The following is a 13,700-nucleotide window of genomic DNA, read 5'->3' on the forward strand; positions in this document are numbered from 1 at the left end:
CTGTAATATGAAAGTAAATTCAGCCTTACTCTTCTTCGGGAATTGAATTTACAAAGTCCCGGGTTCCGGCACCAAATTTTTACAACGACTTATCAAAAAGATAGTCGTAAACCTGGTTCGTTTGCGGAGATAAAAATCCGAAGTGGTAGTAATTCTTTGACATAAAAATATTAGCTTCGATATTTAAATACCATTAATCTCACCTTTTTAATAAAACTGACAACGTCTATAAACGATGTTAAACTGGTTTATTATTTGATATAACTTATAATATCCTTTTCTTAAAACTGTTAAGTACACAAACTCACTGACTAGGTAACCATAAAACATGTCCATATCATCAACTATCCCATAATAATCACTTACATATATTAAAAACATTCTTCTTTTGTTAATATGAAATGAACATTCTACTAAGTATAGTGCATATGTATGAGTACTTTCTGCCCAAGGTACAGGTAAATATTACACAAACCAAAGTATTTTGTTGTAAGGTCATTGACCCCGGGCCAAGATCATTTACCTTTGACCTATGACGTGATAATGAGTCATTCGGGCCAACGTCGGTCCCTACTACTATAGGTATCTCTCAGTAGACCAAGCGTCGTGAGAGGGAAAGGTGAACCCAATGTCGGGGCGCCTCAGGACTTTAGATGGTTTGATCAACCTGGATAGATTGATGCTTGTTGAGGCGTGCTCCTGTCTTTTATCCTAAAATGTCGGCTACCTTGGGTGTCTCCGTCTTGCCGACTGGTGACGATTGTGGGCGACTCGTTTTCGGTTCTGTCGTCTGCGTTGTATTTGTTTACTGTCAACACGTCTAGTACATACATGGTTATAGAATGATGTGAAGACATACGGAACCTTACAATAGTTTGAATCGTTTAACGAAGTCGCTATATTCCATTGTTCAGATTTACTTTTCCATTTAGTATCTCTCGTATAAATTATGTGTAAACATGCAAAATATACTTAAGTGGTCATATTATGAAGCAGATACGGCCATAGGCATTCCGAGCTAGTAACAGTTGGATAGATGTCAAGATGTATTGCATGTCATGATGTACTTTGCTTTAAATTGGTTGTGAACATTGGATTCTTGCCAGGAAGTCTTAAACGAAACTCTATTCGAGCACTGATTAGAGTTCGAGCGAAATATTCTGCAGAGTGACATGTTGCACGGGAAGTGTCCACAGTTCTCCTGTTTGGCTGAGGTAGGTCTAGAAACATCTTTCCTTTCAGGATATTAGCTATATGTGGATGCTCGCCTGGATATCAACATTAGACAATTTGACATTGATGATCATACGTCGACTGCATCACAGATTAGAACAAATGTGGAGATCGAACTGTCACCCTAGAAGATTTACAATTATTGATATTGTTTAACAGCTATCCCTTTATGCCTCACCATCATGTAACTCACCTCCAATTATACCTGAAAGAAACAATTAAAGAAATAAATCATAGCGTTTTGATAAGAGCACGTTCTACCTCGGCACTAGCGACGGTCGTTTGGGAGAATGCAATTGACTGGATGAACAGCTGTTTCCACAAGGCAACGATACATAGGATGAATTAAATGTATCATAGGTCTCAGTCTCAATGATTATTTCCCTGTGGTATTCGTATATTGAACATGGACCAATCCACAATGATTTCCTGCCCTATCAGGCACATACCGGTTTCAACAGAACAAAAACCGCCCACACATATATAAAGTTTCTCAAAGCGTTACGATATCACTGGACCTGTACCCCAATGACCACGTCTGAGACGTGATTAGGCTGTATCTAACCGTCTCTATAATCTGGGCGACAATCCTTGACTAACTGGGTTGTAAAGTAGAACAAGCGTACACAGCATCTTACACGATAAAGGCTTGTACTGCTACGCATGTTTCATTACAAGAATGCAGGTAAGCAGGTCTCCAATAAAGCTGGAAGAGGGTATAGAATTTATAAAAATGATATTTTTTTTACCATACCCTGTACATTATATCAATACTTTTAAGAACCTGCACGCAGAACCCTGTGCATACAACCTGTAAAGTGGTGTACAGTGGGCCACATACATTCTTGAGGTATAAAATCCGTGATATAGGCAACCCAACTAACGCCCTACCAAGATTAATTACGCCTGGTATGATACAGCAGTTAGAACAGCAGCATGAAGTTGCCCCCACCTGTTGATAGAACAAATCTTAAAGAGTGTTATTTTGCAGAAGTGGAGCGAAACACTGGCTGACGAAATGAAAAAAGGGAGTCTTTGGATACTTCTACTCACAGTGATTCTTGTTTGTATGATACACACGTAAAATTGTACACAGTCACTTGAAAAAATACGGATACTAGAAACACCGATGAGAAGTTAACACTCGGGGGACTTATTTAATCTTATAATTAACTCAAATGAGGGATTATATAAACAACTTTACTTACTTCAAATGACTATACATATATGCGTATCAAATAATATACGGATAGATTATGCGGTATATGTAGTATGTTAGTTTTTCTAAGTAAACGCAAAACCTTTGCGCTGAGTTTTGAAACTATTAACAGTTGTGCTACATGCAAATCAATAAAAAATATGGATGGATCATTTGGGGGAAGAACCCTGCCCCCAATCAAAATTTTGGGGTTCTAACAAGACTTGAGCTCCTAGTTTCTGACGCCAATGATTGATACGTAATACTACTTCGAAAGAAGAAATTGTTGATTTCATTATTAGTTAAATAATTTGTGAAAATGCTAACTATTGGTATTTTATTTGTAAATATTAAAAATGAAAAATTCGATAACACTCAAACGAGTTGGAGAACTTATAAGTATTAACGTATTTCCCGTTAGGTTGCAATAAAACTGAGGGTCGATGAGTTTTATAATATTTGTGAAAATTTACACATGAGACACAAAGAGAAAAGGGGAAATATAGTGTTAATAAACAACAACTTAAAAATGCACGAAATTAACGGATAATATCAAATATGGAACCATTGATAGAATTAACTCTGCAACTCCTTTTCTCCATTCGTTTTTCTTGCTTTATTTTCAGGATTACTGAATTTCTCCACTGAAGATTATCTTTCATTTAGCAGCATCCAACTGGGGCTCAGCATTTTAAAAATTGTGTAAAAGGTGAGGAGAATCGAACCCGGACCGCGTGCTTAGGAAACACAACGCTAACCCCTAATTTAAAGTGTTATTTATTTTGGCTTGTCTAAATAAAGAGACTTTTCAGTTCGTTCAAAACAGTAGCTTGCTAATAGTCAAATTAATTGGCAAAAAACTGGAATATGTAATTAAGGACTCGGAGGCTATTCACTAAATTATCAACGTTACAGATTTTTTAAAAAAACAAAATACAAAACTCTTTTTTGAATCAAATTCTGCGCGTTTATTATACTCGTGCTGAAAAAGGAAGAGACGTAACCAGGAATCAAACCAGAGATCCCTGGAACGACAACCGACCACTCTACCACTGATCTAATTTCCAACTGGAGTACTAAGCATTCGAAAACGATACATACGGTAGATCATCTTGCTTCTCTAGAAACAATCTAAACATTCATTGCCTTGCGGTTTGGAAAAGGGCTTTAAATAAACATGCGAAAATCAACGAAATGCCGATGCAAACTTACAAAAAAAAAAAAAAAGGAGTGATACTCCATCAAAAACAGTGGACATGTCGAAACGCTAGCCAAGCGACCGCCACGAAAAGTACTGAAATCAATTAACCTATTCCGGACAGGCCTTTTAATACCTGGTTTTTCCCTGCAGACGACGGTTTTTTGGCATATTTTAAAAATTCGTAGAAAATACAGTTTTCAACACAATGCTATTTATTATACCATTTTATAAACTACAAAACTTCCCCTTTACACAGGTGTGTAACGTTCAACCCTTGGTATACATTTTCTAACTTTTTACTGCATATAATTATATATCAATTACGCAAAGCGAGAAATTTTTTTACAATGTAACAAAAACTAGAAAAATATCCTATACGCATGTAATAAGTAAGCTATAGTTGGAAAAGAGCCACAAAATACACAATGTGAGAGTTTCAAAAATGATACTTTTTATGTCCACATGGAAACTCGAAAATCACAGGTAATGTTTACAATCTCATCAGCATCTAGTAACTTCGACGCCATTTACACAAGGCAAAAACCGTGTATTCCTACAAAGGTGTAATTACAGATCAGTTGTGACAAAAACTGAAAACCTAGCGCTTGGAATCTGAACCACGTACTCACGACTAACAAATACACGATACGAGGTGCGAGCGTCGTCCATCGTTTCATTGCTACAAAAAAGAATAATACAGTGCGAGTATAGCTCGCAGCCCGTCTACAGGGACAAAACATTCACTGCGAGCTATGCTCGCAGTACGTCCGGAATGTGTTAAGTCGGCCAAGTGCTTTTGCTCTTTTGTTACGGGAAGTCATGAACACTTGGCAAACTGTAGATGGGGTGGTAGAAAACTGTACTTTCCAAATAACGTAATTTTACCTTTATAGGCTATCCTTTAAGGCACTTGGTTACTTTGGGACAGGTTCATTCTTTTCGATGGGATATGTTTTACAGGAAGCATCTCAAACTACGTATTTATTTAACCTTTTGAAGGCACCAAGGCCTATGCGTTGAGGGATCTATACCGTATCATATTTCACAGAAGTAGTAATAAATCCCAGGTTAAGCGAGTTTGCGTATCCAGACTCTTATAACTACGAAAACATATAGACAACTCCTACTACAGTCATTTCAAATATTCAACGTATTTTGAATGTTATTTGGACGTAAAATCGAATGTGATTTCTTCGAAAAATAGTTTTATACATTTCAAGACCTGTAACGCCCAAATATTAACAGCAAACTCATGGTCGAACCGAAATAAACAAAATGATTATGGAGAAGAAAACCACTTTACACAAAAGTCAAAAAAGGCTCTTTGAAGGTGTTGGTAAGATATGTTATGGTAGAATATACGTGCTGTGTTGCGTAAGGTTAGTTAGTCTGTGGTTGTCAAGTGATATCAGTTGTTGTGAAGATAAACAAAATGTAACAAAGATACAGTATATGTCGTAAGGATGAAGGATAGAAAAATTATATGAATTAGTAAGATTCAAAATAGATTGTTGTCAAAGGGTTTAAGAATAAGAATACGATTAATTGAAAGAATAAAGAATTCAGGTTTCTATAAGGGTGAACATATGATTTTGATTTGTAGTGCATTACGATTACGGATAGTTTAAGACAAGTATAATTGCAAGCTAACTAACCCTCTTAAATCCCTTAGAAAGTAGCACCTTACATTTTTTAAAGTAACAAATGGCGCAGTCAAGTTCAAAGAATTCTATGCTCTCGAGTATATGGGAACAGATACAGAAAATGGTGAACACGAAAGTTGAGAAATGGATCGCAGAGGAATTTCATCAACGAGATCTGGAGATAACTGCCTTAAAAGAAGAAATATATTTACTTAAACGTCAACTAACGTGTTAAGCAGCCTAATACAATGATTAATCAAACATATAATGGCCATCAAAGTACATCCTTAAGTTCTAGTCAAGTGTTTAAATTGTGTTCAAGATGTCAGCGAGTTCACAACAATAAGAAATGTCCAGCTACATCTAAAAGATGTTTTAGATGTCTTTTTATAGGTCATTATGCAAGGGCATGTTTTGCCAAGAGGTTAAATCCCAAGTTTGAGTTGAAACGTAAAATCAAAACCACCGAAGTTGCAAACGTTGCTCAAGAAAAACCAAATCTTAATCTAATCCAGTTACAGGAAAAAGTGTCAAGGTTAGATCAAGCCAGCAATCATCAATCATTACTCAATGTTGCAAGTCGTCAATTAGAAGAAGCGAAGAGGAAGATGGAGGAGAAAGTATGGAAAGCTAAGCAGTACAGCGCAAATGGTGAAGCGGAGGTTGATGGGAGGAAGATTAGAGTAAACAAGTCGAGTCGGGATAATACCTTTAACTGGACAAGAGGACAGGAGAAGGAAGGTATAGACGGCGTAGTTTCCAGGGTTGCCAGTAGAACTATGAAGAACAGGATCAAGAAGTATAATGATGTAGTTTCCAGGGTTGCCAGAGATGATGTAGTTTCCAGGGTTGCCAGAGATGATGTAGTTTCCAGGGTTGCCAGAGATGATGTAGTTTCCAGGGTTGCCAGAGATGACGTAGTTTTCAGAGTTGCTACTGGTAAAACTACGAAGAACAGGTTCTTACTAATACCTAGCTTTATAAAGCAGTTAGGAAAGTGGCACTCCGAAGATACAGCTAAGAGAAAAGATTGAAGACAGCATAAGAGTTCCTTTAAAGACTTGTAGCTATAATTTTAATATGAAAACAAAAATGTAAGGGGGGAGAGTGTTGGTAAGATATGTTATGGTAGAATATACATGCTGTGTTGCGTAAGGTTAGTTAGTCTGTGGTTGTCAAGTGATATCGGTTGTTGTGAAGATAAACAAAATGAAACGAAGATACAGTATATGTCGTAAGAATGAAGGATAGAAAGATTGTATGAATTAGTAAGATTCAAAATAGATTGTTGTCAAAGGGTTTAAGAATAAGAATACGATTAATTGAAAGAATAAAGAATTCAGGTTTCTATAAGGGTGAACATATGATTTTGATTTGTAGTGCATTACGATTACGGATAGTTTAAGACAAGTATATTTGCAAGCTAACTAACCCTCTTAAATCCCTTAGAAAGTAGCACCTTACATTTTTTAAAGTAACAGAAGGTATACGAAATGGTCGAACGGTTTGGGTCAGTAGTCTATTAATCAGACTTGTATGTGTTCAATCCCTGTACGAAGTCTCTGTTTTTTCTTTTTCAATGTGTGTTCCTATTTTCATCAGAAGACTAAGAATATTTCTTTGAATAACTCTTTGGCAACTACTTTTCTCTCAAATTCGATTAGAGTAGAATATTATATGAATTGCAAATCTAAAATCCAAAGCTGAAAACAAATCATTAAGTATGTTCAATATTCCATTATTATCCTCTGATTTGTAATGAAAAACTATTTATAAGCAGTGATGATCACAGAAGATTCTTTCTAAGGGTGAAATTTCTTAGGTCGACAGGGTCTCAAATTCTCCTTCAGGTCACCCCCTGAAATTATCACTGATCAAAAGGTTTTCTTAACAAATAGAACATTACATTTATTTCTCGTTCTACGGTTTGAAATGACAAAATCGTAACTTAATTATATGTTAAAGCATAAAGAAGCATAGTACTAATGAAGTAAATATTATCGTTAAATCATCGATTTCTAGTCGGATTAAAACTCGATATTCATTTTAATTGCTCCTTAAAATAAGTCCTTTATATATAATTCTTACTGGAAAGGCATGTTTAACTCCTATTACTTAATAAATGTTTTTACGAATATACTTTTATTGTGATATCTTTACTATTCTGGTGTATACACTTCATTTCTCAAAGCAAAATCTCGCAAATGTATATTGGACTAGTGAATATTTGCAAAATAACATCATTTAGTTTACGTAAATGCTGCATCGTCTCAGTTTAAACTTTATACTTTAACGAATAATAATAATAATAATAATAATAATAATAATAATAATAATAATAATAATAATAATAATAATAATAATAATAATAATAACAGTCATATCTTTATCACAACATTGCAGGCTTAGTCAATGAGTTCAACGAAATCATATGCTACTTATGCTTTCTATAGATATAACTATTTTGGTTTCTATTCGAACTTCTATTTTATCGAATCCCATAGGAATACAAAGAGAAACTTCGAGAACAGGAAAAGGAATACCAGTTGGGACTCGAACTAACCCTTAAGAGTCCCTTACGATCTACAAAGCAAACGCCTTAGACCACTTGTTTTCTTTCCTTTAAGATAACTGATTCACCGAACGTATCTCAGTAACTTCTCTCTATTTTGTACACGGTTAAACGTTTTACAGTTACTTCCAGTAATCTTGAACGACAGACGAAAATCATATTCACGAAGATATTAAATGTCGACTAAAAGCAGGGAATTCGTGTTACTATTCGGTTCAAAATCTCTTGTCGTCGCGAATTCTGTCGAGGAATTTGAAGCTTACAATATATAAAACGATAATCATGCCTGTTGTTCTGTATGGTTGCGAAACATGGTCGCTTACTCTGAGGGAAGAACATAGACTGAAAGTATTTGAGAACAGGATCCTGAGAAGAATATTCGGACCCAAGAGGAACGAGAATGGGGAATGGCGGAAGCTTCATAACGAGGAACTACATAGTTTATACGGTTTACCCAACATTGTTAGGATCGTCAAGTCTAGGAGGCTTAGGTGGTCAGGTCATGTAGCTAGAATGGAAGAAAGTAGAAACGCTTTCAAAGCCTTGACCCATAGGAAAACGACCATTAGGAAGACCTAGGCGCAGATGGGGGGATAATATTAAGATGGATCTCGCAGATATAGGAATACAAGGTAGAAACTGGATCCAATTAGCTAAGGATAGAAGTCAGTGGAGAGCTTTTGTGAACGCGGCACTGAACCTCCGGGTTCCATAGGCCATAGAGTTTTAGTTAGTTTAATCTTGAACGACAGAGACCGAACACAAAAACTACGAGTACAGTTAAAATTGCAAAGGCTCTCCCACTGGGAATCTAACACGGAACCCCATGCCCCAAAGGCAACCGTTCTGGCCACTAGATCCGCGTGGAGAGCAACTGAAATTTACTTTGTATTGTCTGAAGTTTAAGCCTATTTTACTCTCGTGTAATATGCCTACTGATTTTTTTTACGTATACTATATTCGTTACTTGACGATTGGTAAATGTTATTGATATAGGTTCTTTTATATATTCGTTCATAAATATTATACAAATTGTCAGAATTATTTATGATCTGTAATGGAAATCCACTGCTGCATGCACAATAGACAGAGGGAGTAATTGAATGAAGAGTTCGACATCCATCATGTTTTTCGCCAACATTATTTGATATCTATATAGAGGAGATAATGATCAAGAGTCTATATAATGAAGATGGCATTTCGGGAGGAGGTAGAGTGATTGGCTGTATACGATTTGGAGATGATATGGCAATTGTTGCAATCTGAAAAGAAAATCAATAAGATGTAGAAAACTTGGAAAAGGCGTGTAAAGAATATGGGATGAAAATAAATGTTACAAAGACAAAATCCATGGTGATTGGAATTAAGCGGTTGGTGTCATATATAGAAGTAGGAGCGGAGAAAATGGAACAAGTGACTTGTTTTCGATATCTGAATACTAATAATAGTGATGATTTAGCGTGCGGATGTGAAAAAAAAGCAAAGATAGGAATTGCGAAAGAAGCCATTAAGAGAAAGAAAATATTATTTTGTGAAACCTTGAATAAAGAATTTCAAGAAAGACTCATAAAATACTTCCTATATTATATTTTACCGTACTGTACAGGACAGAAACATGAACATTAGGCAAAAATGATGAATATTAATTGAAGGCTTCGAAATTTGTGTGTGGAGAAGAAAGGAGAGAATTAGCCGGGTCGAGAGGAAAACGAATGAGAGAGTGTTAGAAATGGTAGAAGATAAAATAAGATATTATTTAGGAGAGGAAGAGAGACTGATTGCGACATTGGTTAAGAAGGAACCGTATCGAGGGACGTACTAGAGGATGTATCATAGCAGGAAAGACAGGGAAGGGACTACTTAGAATATATCAAAACAGAATTAGGCTATCGGCAATATCAAAACAGAAAATCGTATTTGAAGATGAAGAGGTTAATGTAAGATCGTGAAGCTTGGAAGCTTCTCAGTTGCGACAAGTAACCCGCCAATAATGACGGAATACTTCTAATGATGATGATGCTGGTAATGCACAGTAGAAATATCCACTTTACTGACATTGCTGATACGAATCACAGCGCAAAGTTCTACAGGCTGTCAAAATTCCTCGCTCTAAAGGCTGTAGAGAACAACTATCTGTTACTCTGCGAGATGAAACCGTAAGTCGAACAACGGAATAAACTGTCCCTCACATCGCTAGGGATCTGGGCTGCGACAAGAAAACAGGGAGGAAAGACATTCAGCGACTTCAAGAAGGCGGTTAATGGTTCACTTCTCAGCCAAGAAGTGGGAAACAAATAATAATAACAATAATAATCTCAGGAATTTATATTTATTTCCAGCAAGACTTTTGAATGCCTTCCTAATGCAGTATTATTTTTTGTAAATGATCATTATAAAATTGTCATACTAAATTCTAAAAGGCACTATAAGTGGTGCTTTATTCATTTCACAGTTCATTTCTGTCAGCAGATTTCATCCCCCTTACTCGATCTTCACGCCTCCCTAGCAGGAAGCTGCGCGCCACCAGGTTGGGAACCTCTACTTTACACTGAGGCATTCTAACAATGTGCTGGAAATTTGCATTCTGATTCGTATCAGTATCCGGATCTTTGTTTCTACTGCGCATGCACAAGTGAATTTCTATGACAGATCATTAATAATTCTGATAATTTATATAATATTTATGGACGAAAACATAATAGAACCTATATCATTAGTTAAAGTAACGAAAACGGTAAAAATGTAAAAAGTCAATAGACATATTACATCAGGGCAAATAGCCATAACTTCAGACACTACAAAATACGTTTCAGTTGCTCTTCCCACCGGTCTATTAGCTATAACGCAAGCAACGGGGGCGTGGGGTTCCGTGTTCGATTCCCGGTGGAAAAGCCTTTGCAATTTTAACTGTCTTCGTAGTTTTTGTGTTCGTGTCCCTTTCGTTCATGGTTACTGGAAATAACTAAAACGTATAGCCGAGTACAAAATAGAGAGAAGTTACTGAGATATATTCGGTGAATCAGTTACCGTAAAGGAAAGAAAACAAGTAGTCTAAGGCGTTTGCTTTGTAGATCGTAAAGGTTAGTTCGAGTTCCACACTGGTATTCCATTTCCTGTTCTCGAAGTTTCTCTTTGAATTTTTATCGGATTCGATTAAATAAAATTTCGAATAGAGACCAAAATAGGTATATCTATAGAAAGCATAAGTAGCATATAATTTCGTGGAACTCTGAATAAGCCTGCAATTTTCTGATAAAGATACGACTATTCTTCTTCTTCTTCTTCTTCTTCTTCTTCCTTTTCTTCTTGTTATTCGTTAAAGTTAGAAGCTTAAAATGAGACGATGCAATATTTACGTAAACTGAGTATCATTTTGCGAATATTCACTAGTGCAATATACATTTGCGAGATTTTGCTTTGGGAAATGAAGTTTATAGTACATTGAATAGTAAAGATACCGCAATAATAATATATTCGTAAGTTAAACATGCCTTTCCAGTAAGAATTATATACTGTATAAAGGACTTATTTTAAAGTGCAATCCAAACGAATATTCGAGTTTTAATCCGAGTAGAAATCGATAATTTACGATAATATTTACTTCATTAGTACTATAATTCTATATACTTTAACATATTATAATAATTCTCTCTAAGTTACGATTTTGCCGTTTTAAACCGTTGAACGAGAAATAAATGTAATGTTCTGTCTGTTAAAAAAAAAAAAAAAAAAAAAACTTTCAGTGATAATTTCAGGTGCTGACCTGAGGGAGAATTTGAGACCCTGTCGACCTAAAAAGTTTCACCCTTGGGGCCATATCTTCGATCATGCTGAAAATGGGCGATCAGTGTTTTATAAGAAAAAAAACGTTCTTTTATAGCGTGAAACTTACGGTTATTGCCATATATTTACAGAATAGATGACTAGTGTTATATTATTCCGTAACTCATTTGATGTGCGCAGAATTCCCATTCCCGTGACCCATGTTCGAATCTTCGACCTACTTCGTTCTTATTTTTATTGTTTTTCATTGATCAGGTAAGAGCCCAGTAAAAAAAAAAAAAAAAAAAAAAGAAGACAAAATATGATTGCAGAGAAATGTGTGATTCGATATTTTGCAAGTGGTTCCGTAGTTGCTAACGCTTTGGCGGTCCCGGTTTTGATTTCCAGTGGGGACACTCGGTCGACAGAAAATGAAAGGAAATGTTTGAGTTTTACGTCCCACGGTTATGCCGGCTAGGCTAAAGGAGACGGTTATAAGAAATGAATGGAATGGTGGAATGAAGAAAGTGGGAAGAAACGGGAGAACCCCGACAAAACCCACGCACACGGTGTTTGTCCACCACAAAATTCACTTGGTAGGGTCTGGGCTTGAACCCGGAACCCCAAGTACCAGAGGCGAACGCTCTACCACTGAGCCACCGCGGCCCCCACGGTAGACAAAGTGTAACGGATTTTTCAGGCCACCCATGTTGAATGAGGTTTTCCTTGGATTTCCCCAATTCACACAAGTACCTAACATAATGGTCTCAGGCTGCTTCGTTCCTCCCCAATCCTTTCTTCACTCCCTTTCATTGGATCGTGTGCTCGCCGATTGACGTCATCCCTCATATACGTGACGAGCTAAATGGCCTTCGATGCCGACAACCCAGAAATCTAATTCCTAATCCTAATCGATATTCTGCAAGTATTTATTTATTTATTTATTATGAAGTTTTCAAGATGAAGTAAAATTTTACAAGGATAAAACTGTTCTAGATTTTACTATTAATAAAAGCTATAAGTTTACAGCTCAAAAATAAATTGAATGCTCTTCAATTGTAGTCTATAATTAGTTAACTATGCGCAAGGAGATGGATTTCAGTTGTTTTGTGTGTGGTCAGCACATTGGCTTCCATCATCTTTATTTCTGGAACTAACTAAATTTTGTTGTCGTTTACACATAAAATACCCATCTTTTGTTCTTAAGAAAACAGAAATCATAATTCAAAATGTCTCTATGCCATTACATTTCGTTATAAAAAGAAATGAAAAAATAATGTATTTATACTTGAAATTGTCGAAGATAATATGACAAATATTATGAACAATTCTATAATAGAATTAAGGAATGGTTTATAATAAAATAAAGTGCAATGAAATGCAGGATATTAGAAGTAAGCAACAATATTTGCCCTTATATGCTGAAATACAAGTTCCTTGAATAGATAGGGACTCTTCAATTTGAAATATACACCTTGAATTTGATTATCGATAGAATCGGAAAAATGTTAAGAACTTTACACCTTAACGCAACACAAGTTTGACGTTCCATGGTTATAATATTGTCGTTACAAACTGAATAAACTAGCGGTAAATCCAAAGAGTGCCTCACTAAACCAAGATCCTGTTTCCCGATTTTTAAATATATAAATCAGCGTTTCTAACGCTGGATTTTTGTTCAAACGATATGGTTTCCTTTGCATATACAGGGAGAACAAGTTCCTACTTAAATTTTTTGTTAGGTTTTGAATACTTCGGAGGGTTTTACAGAATGCTTGTTATTATACATTTATGTTTGCGTGTTTGATACGAAAAAAAAATATTATGAAGAAAATGATCTCCGGAGCTCTTTCTAGAATGCCTGTTATTAGTTGTTGTAGTTGATTTGATTTTAGCGTCCTGTTCAGCAGTAAGGCTATATGAGACATGGGCCTATAGTTTGACGTGGCATCCGGATCCATGAGCTCCTGCCGGGAATTGAACTTCGCTTTTAGAGGAAATTACCTGACCAAAACCAGTTCTTACCCGTTGGGCTTGGAACAAACCTTGTATTATATTTGGTATTGGGAAACAGTGATGAAACTGGTTAAG

Source organism: Thermobia domestica, chromosome 9 (assembly GCF_964235325.1).
Source record: "Thermobia domestica chromosome 9, izTheDome1.hap1.1, whole genome shotgun sequence".
In the NCBI taxonomy this organism is placed as follows: domain Eukaryota; kingdom Metazoa; phylum Arthropoda; class Insecta; order Zygentoma; family Lepismatidae; genus Thermobia; species Thermobia domestica.